Source organism: Callithrix jacchus, chromosome 12 (genome assembly GCF_049354715.1).
Source record: "Callithrix jacchus isolate 240 chromosome 12, calJac240_pri, whole genome shotgun sequence".
Classification (NCBI taxonomy): domain Eukaryota; kingdom Metazoa; phylum Chordata; class Mammalia; order Primates; family Cebidae; genus Callithrix; species Callithrix jacchus.
In genome coordinates, this window is record NC_133513.1 from 95,829,803 (window position 1) to 95,840,260 (window position 10,458).

The 10,458-nt window shown below is 46.5% G+C and overlaps 2 pseudogenes; one reads left to right on the forward strand and one right to left on the reverse strand.

Annotated features, from left to right (window-relative positions):
* The first annotated feature begins 729 nt into the window (after positions 1-729).
* On the forward strand, positions 730-2,779 carry LOC100401672 (prostaglandin E synthase 3-like; annotated as a pseudogene).
* Positions 1,118-2,002, reverse strand: LOC100401296 (profilin-1-like; annotated as a pseudogene).
* Positions 2,780-10,458: the final 7,679 nt, after the last annotated feature.

Below are 10,458 nucleotides of genomic sequence, written 5' to 3' on the forward strand. Positions count from 1 at the left end.
CCAGGGCAAACCTCTGGAGGAGGAGCTAGGTAAGGGAGGTCAGTTGATCCCCCTCTGAGGAGCTCTCCATGCTTGAATGACCCCAGAGTGCAAATGTCATCTGGGCTCAGGAATCAAGACTTGGAACTTTCCATGTTGCAAAATCAAAATCACTGGACAGAAGACAGTCAGGAGGGTTACAAGTAGCAGGGATTGTCAAAGGTCTTTTATCTTATCATTTAAGAGCTGAAGAAAGTGAGGTCTTCAAAAGTCAGGCATGGGGCTGGGCACGGTGGCTCATGCCTCTGATGCTAGCACTTTGAGAGGCTGAGGTGGGTGGATCACTTGAGCTCAGGAGTTCAAGACCAGCCTGGCCAACATGGTGAAACCTTGTCTCTACTGAAAACACAAAAAATTAGCCAGGCATGATGGCAGCTTTAATCCCTGCTACTTGGAAAGCTGAGGTAGGAGAATCGCTTGAACCCGGGAGGCGGAGGTTGTAGTGAGCCAGGATCGCACCACTGCACTCCAGCCTGGGCAACAAAGCCAGATCCCATTTCAACAAAAAAAGTCAGGCAGTGACTTCTGAGGACCCAGGTCAAGCCCCGCTGCTGCTGCCCTCACCTGAGGGGAGTGAGAAGAGGCTGCGCCTGCAGAGGAACGCAGAGTCTTGGAGTCGCCATGGGAGAGGAGCATCTTCTTCCTGGCAGCAGCCGCCACCAGACGCCAGCCCACCCATTTCCCCATCCCATGCAGCCTGCTTCTGCAACGTGATATGAGAGAAGGGACTATATCTTCCTTGAATTTTGTGTTGAAGACAGTAAAGATGTTAATGTCAGTTTTGAGAAATCCAAACTTGCATTCAGTTGTCTCGGAGGAAATAATTTTTTTTAAGTAGAATCTTTTTTATTCAGAAAAAAGAAAAACCCCCACACCAAAAAAATTTTCCAGCCACACACAGGAGGGGCATGGGTAGGGGGAGGTGACTGCCCATCCAGCCCTGGCCCTCTAGCCCATGTGGTTTTGGCAGCAATAAGGTGTGTGGGGTAATGGCCCCCAAAATATAAATGGTATATGTGTGTATGGGAAGGAAAGGGGTGCTAAGCTGTGGGGAGCAGTGGGGAAGGGACAGATGAGGTCAGTATTGGGAACGCTGGAGGTAGGAGGCCGTTTCCTAACATTTCCTGTTAATCAAACCGCTTTAGACACCTTCTTTGCCAATCAGCAGGACTAGTGCCCTGACAATCATGGTGACAGTGATACTGAAGTTGCGGGATCCTCAACTGGAGAAAGATTTACCAACCAAATGAAGAACCAAAATAAATAAATAAGTAAAAAGCAGGAGTTGCAGTTCTCACATCTGATAAAATAGATTTCAAAGCAACAAAGATATAGTGGTAAAAGGATCAATGCAACAATAAGAGCTAACGATCCTAACACCCAGATGCATAAGACTCTTAAAGAGATTTAGACTCAACGAGACAGAAAATTAATAAGGATATCCAGGACTTGGACTCAGATCTGGAACAAGTAAATTCAATAAATATTTATAGAGCTCTCCACTTTAAATACACAAAATATACATTCTCCACCTTAAATACACAAAATATCGATCGGCCATTATTAATACCCATTTTTAGATTAAAGCTATATTCCCATTCTCTCTCCCTCTTTTTTTTCTTCCTCTCCTTCACTCCTTTTTTTTTCTTTCTTAAAAAAAAAAAAATGAAGTTGCGGGCTCTGCTGGTGCTCTTGGTATGAAGATCCATGCTCAGTTCCCCATCCTGCAGCAGTGGGTCCGGGATCACAGAACATTTCTGGCCCCCAAGTGTCAGCCCATTCACGAAAAAACTTGACCAGTCTTTGCCAATCAGGACACCAACCTCAGCTGGCCTGATGTTGGAGAAGGTTTTCCCAGGACGGCAGTCCAGATGGAGGGCGAGTCTTTGCAGCCCACAGCGGCTGTGTCCTGACAGGTCCCTTCTGCCACCAGGTTGTTGATGTGGGCGTTCCACCCTGCCATGGGCTGCTGACAGCGCTGTTGGTGCCTTGGCAGGCGGGCAGGGGAGGCAGAGAGCTCAGGGCACACGCTGTGGTCTGGACCACTGCTCCACTAACTGTGCAGAAGCCCTAGTACCGCCACTTCCTGAAAGTGTTCATTTTAAGCATTTTGATCTTTTTCGCTCTATTGAGCCAAATGATATCAAGCGTAAACCAATGGACAGATGGATTTTAGTTGTTTACAAAAAGGAAAATCTGGCCAGTCATGGCCAACGTTAACAAAAGAAAGGGCAAATCTTAACTGGCTTAGTGTGGACTTCAGTCATTGGAAAGATTGGGAAGATTATTCAGATGAAGCCATGTCTGATTTTGATCGTTTCTCTGAGAACCACATGGGTGGTGAAGAGGATGTAGATTTACCAGAGGGAGCAGATGATCATTCACAGTATAGCGATGATGAAAAAATACCAGATCTGGAGTAAGGAATATTGTCGTTACCTGGATTTTGAGAAAGAAAAATAACTTCTCTGCAAGATTTTATAATTGAGGGAATTCCTGAGTTGATAGCTCTAAAGGTGCATGGTGTCTTTGCCTACTTAAACTTATTTTTCAACCTGTTTGGTTTTCAAAAGGCCTCACTAAGGGTTGATATGTACCATTGGACCAATTTTGAGTCAGCTAAGGCAATAACCTTATGCATGAACATTTCCCAACTTCATGAAACTGTTGAGGTCCTAGGCAGTCGATGCAGCAGTTGTGATAAATACAAACATCTCACCTGTCTCCTTGTCTTCATAGCATAGATACTGACATGATAGGAAGCTCCCAGCTTGGGGAAAGAGAACTAAACGTTAGATTATAGAACATGAATTCAAAAGTGGCTGAAACAAACTGACCGACACCTTACTGGTAATCTGCTATTCCTTTTGTGTTATTCCTCAAGATTGTTCTATTAAAGCTTATTTTTCAAAAGATTTACTTCTTGGACTGGGCACAGTGACTCATGCCTGTAATCCCAGCACTTTGGGAGGCCAATGCAGGCAGATCATACAAGGCCAGGAGTTCGAGACCAGCCTGGCCACCCTGGCAAAACCCCATCTCTACTAAAAATACATATATTAGCCGGGCATGGTGGTGTGTGTCTGTAATCCCAGATACTCAAGAGGCTGAGGCAGGAGAACTGTTTGAACCTGGGAGGTGGAGGTTTTAATGAGCCAACATCACACCGTTGCATTCCAGTCTGGGTGACAGAGTAAGACTGTCTCAAAAAAAAGAATTTGATATTACCAGATGACATCACAGCTCCAAGGTAGTGGACATTCTTTTTTTTTTTTTTTGAGACAGTGTCTTGCTCTGTTGCCAGGCACCAGGCTGGAGTGCAGTAGCGCAATCTCGGCTCACTGCAACCTCCGCCTCCCGGGTTCAAGCAATTCTCCTGCCTCAGCCTCCCAAGTAGCTGGGATTACAGGAGCACACCACCACGCCCAGCTAATTTTTGTATTTTTTAGTAGAGATGGGGTTTAACCATGTTGGCCAGGATGGTCTGTATCTCCTGACCTTGTGATCCGTCCACCTCGGCCTCCCAAAGTGCTGGGATTATAGGCGTGAGCCACCACTTCCACCTGGTAGTGGACATTCTTGGTGTTAATTGTTAATCATTATAGAAGAGATAAGCCAACCAGGAGTTGTTAGTTGAGGCTCACAGAGTGGGAGATGGCATCTGTCCCCCTCTCCAGGAGTTATCTGTCTGCAGGTACAGTGAGGACTGCAGTAAGGACTGCTGGAATTAGGCAGGAAGGCAGCAGTAGGGGACCTCAAGATGAAGAGGAGCCAGCCAGGCCTCATAAGCCAGACTGCCTGGTTGCCCATTACTCAGAATTTTCAAATGTTGTTCATATTTTTAAGGCCATTTTGCGGCCAGAGGTATGGGCTGGGGCATTCAAGCCCAGGAGAAGCCTTTCTGAAAGAAAGGGTAGGAGCTATTGAGAGGTAGGCCTGGAAGGAGAGCTAGGACTGATGCAGGACAGGAGGAAAGGCAAGCCTCTAAACTGGGGCTTAGCCCAGGAGGGTTCTTGGCTTCACCCAGGAAAGAATTCCAGAGTAAGCTGGTGTTGGCAGTGCACAGAGCAGCAGAGGTACTGCTCCTCGTGGAGCAGGGCTACTCATGGGCAATGTCCCCAAAGTCACAGTCCCCAAATATAAGGTAGAGCTGCACTCATATTTACACCCACTTTTAATTACATGCAAATTAAGGGGTGGTTTGTGTAGAAATTTCTAGGATGAGGGTAGTAATTTTCAGGGCATCAGGTTGTTGCCATGGAAAAGGGTATTAATATCTGGGTGTTGCCATGGCAATGGCAAACTGACATAGCGCACTGGCAGGTGTGTCTTATGGAAAGCTGCTTCTCCACTTCTGTGCCAGAACTGGTTTTTTTTTGTTGTTGTTGTTGTTTTGTTTTGTTTTTTTTGAGATGGAATCTTGTTCTGTCATTCAGGCTGGAGGGCGTTGGCATAATCTTGGCTCACTGCAACCTCTGCCTTCCAGGTTCAAGCTATTCCCATGCCTTAGCCTCCCAAGTAGCTGGGACTACAGGCACCCACCACCACACTCGGCTAATTTCTGTAATTTAGTAGAGACAGTGTTTCACCATGTTGCCCAGGGTGGTCTCGAACGCCTGAGCTCAGGAAATCTGCCTGCATTGGCCTCCCAAAGTGTTAGGATTGCAGTCGTGAACCGCTGTGCCCGGCCTGCCCCTGACCTGTTTTGATTGGTCCTCAATTTGGTCCACTGTCTGAGTTGTGCCTCCACAGTAGAGCTCACCTTCCTGAGTCCAGTCCCACCTCCCACCTCAGAACTGTTAGGTGGAGATATCAAGGAGTAGGGAGAGAAGGGTATTGTTGGAAGGAAGAGCAGCAGAGGCGGGAAGGAGCTTCATGAGGGGAATGGTGATACCCTTAGCCGAAGACACAAAGAGGTCTGTTGTGGGGATCCCTGAGAAAGATCCGAGGGGTACACTGAATCAGGCTCTGGAGCCCTGGAGTGGAAGGGTATAGGGAGGCTGTAGGAGCCATTGAGAGCACTGCAGCAGGGAGCAGCAAGGTGACAGTGGTGTTTTAGGAGGGTGAAGCTGGTGTTGGTGCATGGGGTAGGCTGGATGAGGAGATCATGTGTAAAGCCTGAGAGCTGGACTGACAAGTGGAGAGGCCAGAGTCCAAGAGTCAGGCAGGGGCCTCAGTGGGGTCAGCCAGCTGGTAGGGAAATATGAATGGCTACTTTCTTTTTTTTGTTTTCTTTTCTTTGAGACGAGTCTCGCTCTGTCACCCAGGCTGGAGTACAGTGGCGTGATCTTGGCTTACTGCAGCCTCCGCCTCCTGGGTTCAAGTGATTCTCCTGCCTCAGCCTCCTGAGTAGTTGGGACTACAGGCTCCTGTTACTATGCTTGGCTTATTTTTGTATTTTTAGGAGAGACAGGGTTTCACAGTATTGGCCAGGCTGGTCTCAAACTCCCAACCTTGTAATCTGCCTGCCTCGGCCTCCCAAAGTGCTGGGATTACAGGCGTGAGCCACTACACCCAGGCTGAATAGCTACTTTCTATTCCTACAGTGACTGCCAAGCTGACCTTCTGATATTTCACCCAATCACAAACAAGAAATTGCTTTACACCATCATTACCATGTTATTAAAGCTATACATTGTAATTGCAGAAATTTGGAAAATGCAAATTACTAAAAATATTTTTTTTTTAGATGAAGTCTTCCTCTTGTTGACCAGGCTGGAGTACAATGGTGCGATCTCGGCTCACTGCAACCTCCACCTCCTGGATTCAAGCAGTTCTCCTGCCTCAGCCTCCCGAGTAGCTAGGATTACAGGTGCCTGCCACTGCCCAGCTAATTTTTATATTTTTAGTGGAGATGGGGTTTCACCATGTTGGCCAGGCTGGTCTCAAGCTCCTGACCTAAGGCGATCCACCCATCTCGGCCCCTCAAAGTGCTGGGATTGCAGGTATGAGTCACCATGCTCAGCCTCTTTTGACAATGTTTTTCTATGTTGCCCAGGCAGGATTCAAAATCCTGAACAGACTGATTTTCAGAGCTGAAGGGGCAGATCCTGATTGCTTGGTTTGCAAAAGGGGGTTCACTACGTGAGTCGTCATAAATTGAACAGATTTGTTTTTTTTTTTTTTTTTTTTTTTTTTGAGACGGAGTCTCACTGTTGTTACCCAGACTGGAGTGCAATGGCACGATCTCAGCTCACCGCAACCTCCACCTTCTGTGTTCAAGCAATTCTCTTGCCTCAACCTCCCGAGTAGCTGGGACTACAGGCGCGCACCACCATGCCCAGCTAATTTTTGTATTTTTAGTAGAGACGGGGTTTCACCTTGTTGACCAGGATGGTCTCAATCTCTTGACCGCGTGATCCACCTGCTTCAGCCTCCCAAAGTGCTGGGATTATAGGCGAGAGCCACCGCGCCTGGCCTCAGATTTGTTTCTTTTATTTATTTTTATTTTTTAAGACAGGATCTGGCTCTGTCACTTAGCCTGAGTACTGTGGTGCAATTACAGATCATTGTAGCCTTGACCTCCTGGGTTCAGTTGATCTTCCCACCTCAGCCTCCCGAGTAGCTGGGACTACAGGTGCACATCTTCATGCTCAGCTAAGTTTTGAATTTTTCATAGAGGTGGGGTTTCACCATGATGCCCAGGCTGGTCTTGAATTCCTGAGCTTAAGTGATCCTTTCACCTCAGCCTCCCAAAGTGCTGGGATTACAGGTATGAGCCACTGCACCTGGCTGAACAGATTTCAAACGAGTTCTAGTGATATATTAGTTTTCTATTACCACATTACCATGAATACTACCACAAACTTCGTGGCTTAAAACGACACACATGTATTATCTTACAGTCTTGGTGGGTTAGGAACCTAAGTACAGCTTCTCTGGGCCATCTGCTTAGCGTCCCACATGCTGCAGTCAAGGTGTGGGCCAGCGCTGGGTTTCATCTGGAGGCTGTACTGGGGAAGAATTTGCTTCCTATCAGCCTGGTTGTCAGCAGGATTCAGTTCCTTTTGATTGCTGGATTGAGAGCTTTTATTTTTTTTTTTTCTTTTTCCGCTGGCCATGAGCTGGAGGCCCAGAGGTAGGTGACTAGATGGTGTTTACAGTTCCTTGTCACATGGAGTTCTCCAACATAGCCACTCACTTACTCACAGCCAGCAAGAGAGAGAGCCTCCAGCAAGATAAGGGAATGGTGATGCAACATTGTGTAGTCTTATGTAACGTTCTCATGTGCTTCCCATTGCCTGTGTATATACTACTGATTGGAAGCAAATCAAAGTTCATGACTACGTGCAAGACAAGAGGATCACACAAGAGCAAGAACACCAGGAGCTGGGGGTCACGGAGGTTACCTGTCAGTGGCAAGTCTGTCCACCACAGGGAGCTACTTGTTAGCATGGCTATAGAACATTCCATCTTTTCCTAAGTTTGTGGACACGGAGCAACTGGAGTGGCCTACTCTGTTATTGGAAATGTAAAATGTTAAACGAGTTTGGAAAACGGTTTGCCAGTTTCTTGAAAACTGAAACGCTTACCATATGACCCAACTGTTCTACTACCAGATATTTACCCAAGAGAAGTGAAGACAACCCACATAAAGACTTGTGTGCAAATGTTTGTAGCAGCTTCATTCATAATGGTCCAAAAGCAGAGGCCAGGTGTGATGGACTCACGCCTGTAATCCCAGCACTTTGGGAGGCCAAGGCAGGAGGACCACTTGACCCCAGGTAACACAGGGAGACCCTGTCTTTACAGAAAAAAATTGTAAAAATTAGCCAGTCATGGTGGCATGAGTCTGTAGTTCCAGTTCTTCTGGAGGCTGAGGCGGGAAGATTGCTTTAGCCTGGGTGGTTGAGCTGTGATCATGCCATGCACTCCAGCTTGGATGACAGAGGAGTGACCCTGTCTCAACAGCAGCAACAACAAAACCAAAACCAAAAAACGACACAACAAAAACCCAAAAGTGGAAACAACCCAAGTGTCCATCAACAAGAGAGTGAATAAACACAGAACTATGCATGCAGTGGAATATTTCTCAGTAGTAACAATGCACAGACTAGTCACATGCACAGTGACATAGATAAGTGTCAAATCATCATGCAGCAAGAAAGAAGCCAGACAAAAAAGGATCCCCCCCAAAATCCTGTATGATGCCATTTATTTGCCATTCTGGAAATGCAGATTAACCCATAGTTCCTCAAAGTGGGTTCATTTGTCGCCCAGGGTGAGACATAGAGGGAGAGACGGACTTTAAAGGGCACTTGGAAACTTCTGAGGGTGATAAAAATGTTTTGCATCTTTTTTTAAATTGAGACAAAGGGCTGGGCACAGTGGCTCACACCCGTAATCCCAGCACTTTGAAAGGCTGAGGTGGGTGGATCACTTGAGGTCAAGTGTTTGAAACCAACCTGTCCAACATGGTGAGACTCCATCTCTACTAAAAATCCAAAATTATTCTTCCTGAAATTCCTAGTCTTTCGTGGTAAAGAAGAAAAGAAAAAAAATCCAAAATTCGCCAGGTGTGGTGGCACACACCTGTAGTCAGAGGCAGAGGTTACAGTGAGTCAGGATTGCCCCACTGCACTCAAGCCTGGGCAACAGAGCAAGACTGTCTCAAAAATAAATAAATAGCTGGGCACAGTGGCTCATGCCTGCAATCCCAGCACTTTGGGAGGCCGAGGTGGGTGGATCACAAGTTCAGGAGTTCGAGACCAGCCTGGCCAATATGGTGAAACACGTCTCTACTAAAAATATAACAACAAAAAATTAGCCGGGCAGGGTGGTGGGCGCCTCTAGTCCCAGCTACTCAGGCGGTTGAGGCAGGAGAATTGCTTGAACTTGGGAGGTGGAGGTTGCAATGAGTCGAGATCGCACCACTGCACTCCAGCCTGGGCGAAAGAGGAAGATCCATCTCTAAATAAATAAATAAATAAAGTCTGGTGCAGTGGCTCACGTCTGTTATCCCAGCACTTTGGGAAGCTGAGGCAGGCGGCTCACCTGAGGTTGGGAATTTGCGACCAGCCTGACCAACATGGAGGAAACCCCGTCTCTACTAAAAATACAAAATTAGCCAGGGTGCTGGCACATGCCTGTAATCCCAGGTACTCGGTAGGCTGAGGCAGAAGAATCGCTTGAACCGGGGAGGCGGAGGTTGCGGTGAGCTGAGATCACGCCATTGCACTCCAGCGTGGATGACAGAACAAGACTCCCTCTCAAAAAATAAAATAAAATAAATAAAATCACACAAGTTGTTGCTATGTTGCTCAGGCTGCTGATACTGCACCCCTGGCCTCAAGCTACCCTTCTGCCCCAGCCTCCCAGTGTTCTGGGATTACAGGCATGAGCCACTGTTCTCTTTTGCTCTGTCTCCAGGCTGGAGTGCAGTGGTGTGATCTCGGCTCACTGCAACCTCTGCCTCCTGGGTTCAATTGATTCTCCTGCCTCAGCCTCCCAAGTAGCTGGGACTACAGGTGCACATCACCACACCTGGCTAAGTTTTGTATTTTGAGTAGAGAAGAGGTTTCACCATGTTCCATGTTAGGCAGGCTGGTCTCAAATTCCTGACCTCAAATGATCCACTGGCCTCAGCCTCCCAAAGTGATAAGATTACAAGCATGAGCCACTGTGCCTGGCCTGATCTGTATCTTAATAGTGGCGGTGGTTCACAGGTGTATACATTTGTCACACATCAAACTATACATTTTAAAGAACGTAGTTATTGTACAGGCTGGGCACTGTGGCTCACGCCTGTAATGCCAGCACTTTGGAAGGCCAAGGTGGGTGTATCACCTGAGTTCGCGACCAGCTTGGCCAACATGGTAAAAACCCATCTCTATTAAAAACACAAAAATTAGCTGGGCGTGGTGGCGGGCACCTGTAATCTTAGCTACTCGGGAGGCTGAGGTGGTGGAATCGCTTGCTTGAACCTGGGAGGCGGAGGTTGCAGTCAGTCGAGATGGCACCATTGTACTCCAGCCTGGGTGACAGAGTGAGACTCTGTCTCAAAAAAAAAAAAAGAATGTAGTTATTGTACATAAATTATAACATAAATTCATGCACATAAACTCAATAAAGTTTATTAAGGACAAAAAGTCAACAGTGAATGAGATTCAGTAGAGACATACGAATCTAGGCACTTGGAAGAGGAAGTAATGTTGATACTGAATACAGGTAATTTTGAACAAAATTTTCAATGTAATAAAATTATCATCTTGTTTGTTAATTAACTAAAAAAGAAATGGAGCTACTTGAAATATTTTACATATCAATTCACTTACAAGGTGGTTACCATCAGTTTGGTATTAATAAAGAGGTTATTTATCAATAAAAATTACTGGTGATGCTGAGCATTTTTCACATTTATCAGCCAGTTGATTTTTTTAAATTGCTTGTTTGTGCCTTTTGCCAATTTTTCTATTAGGT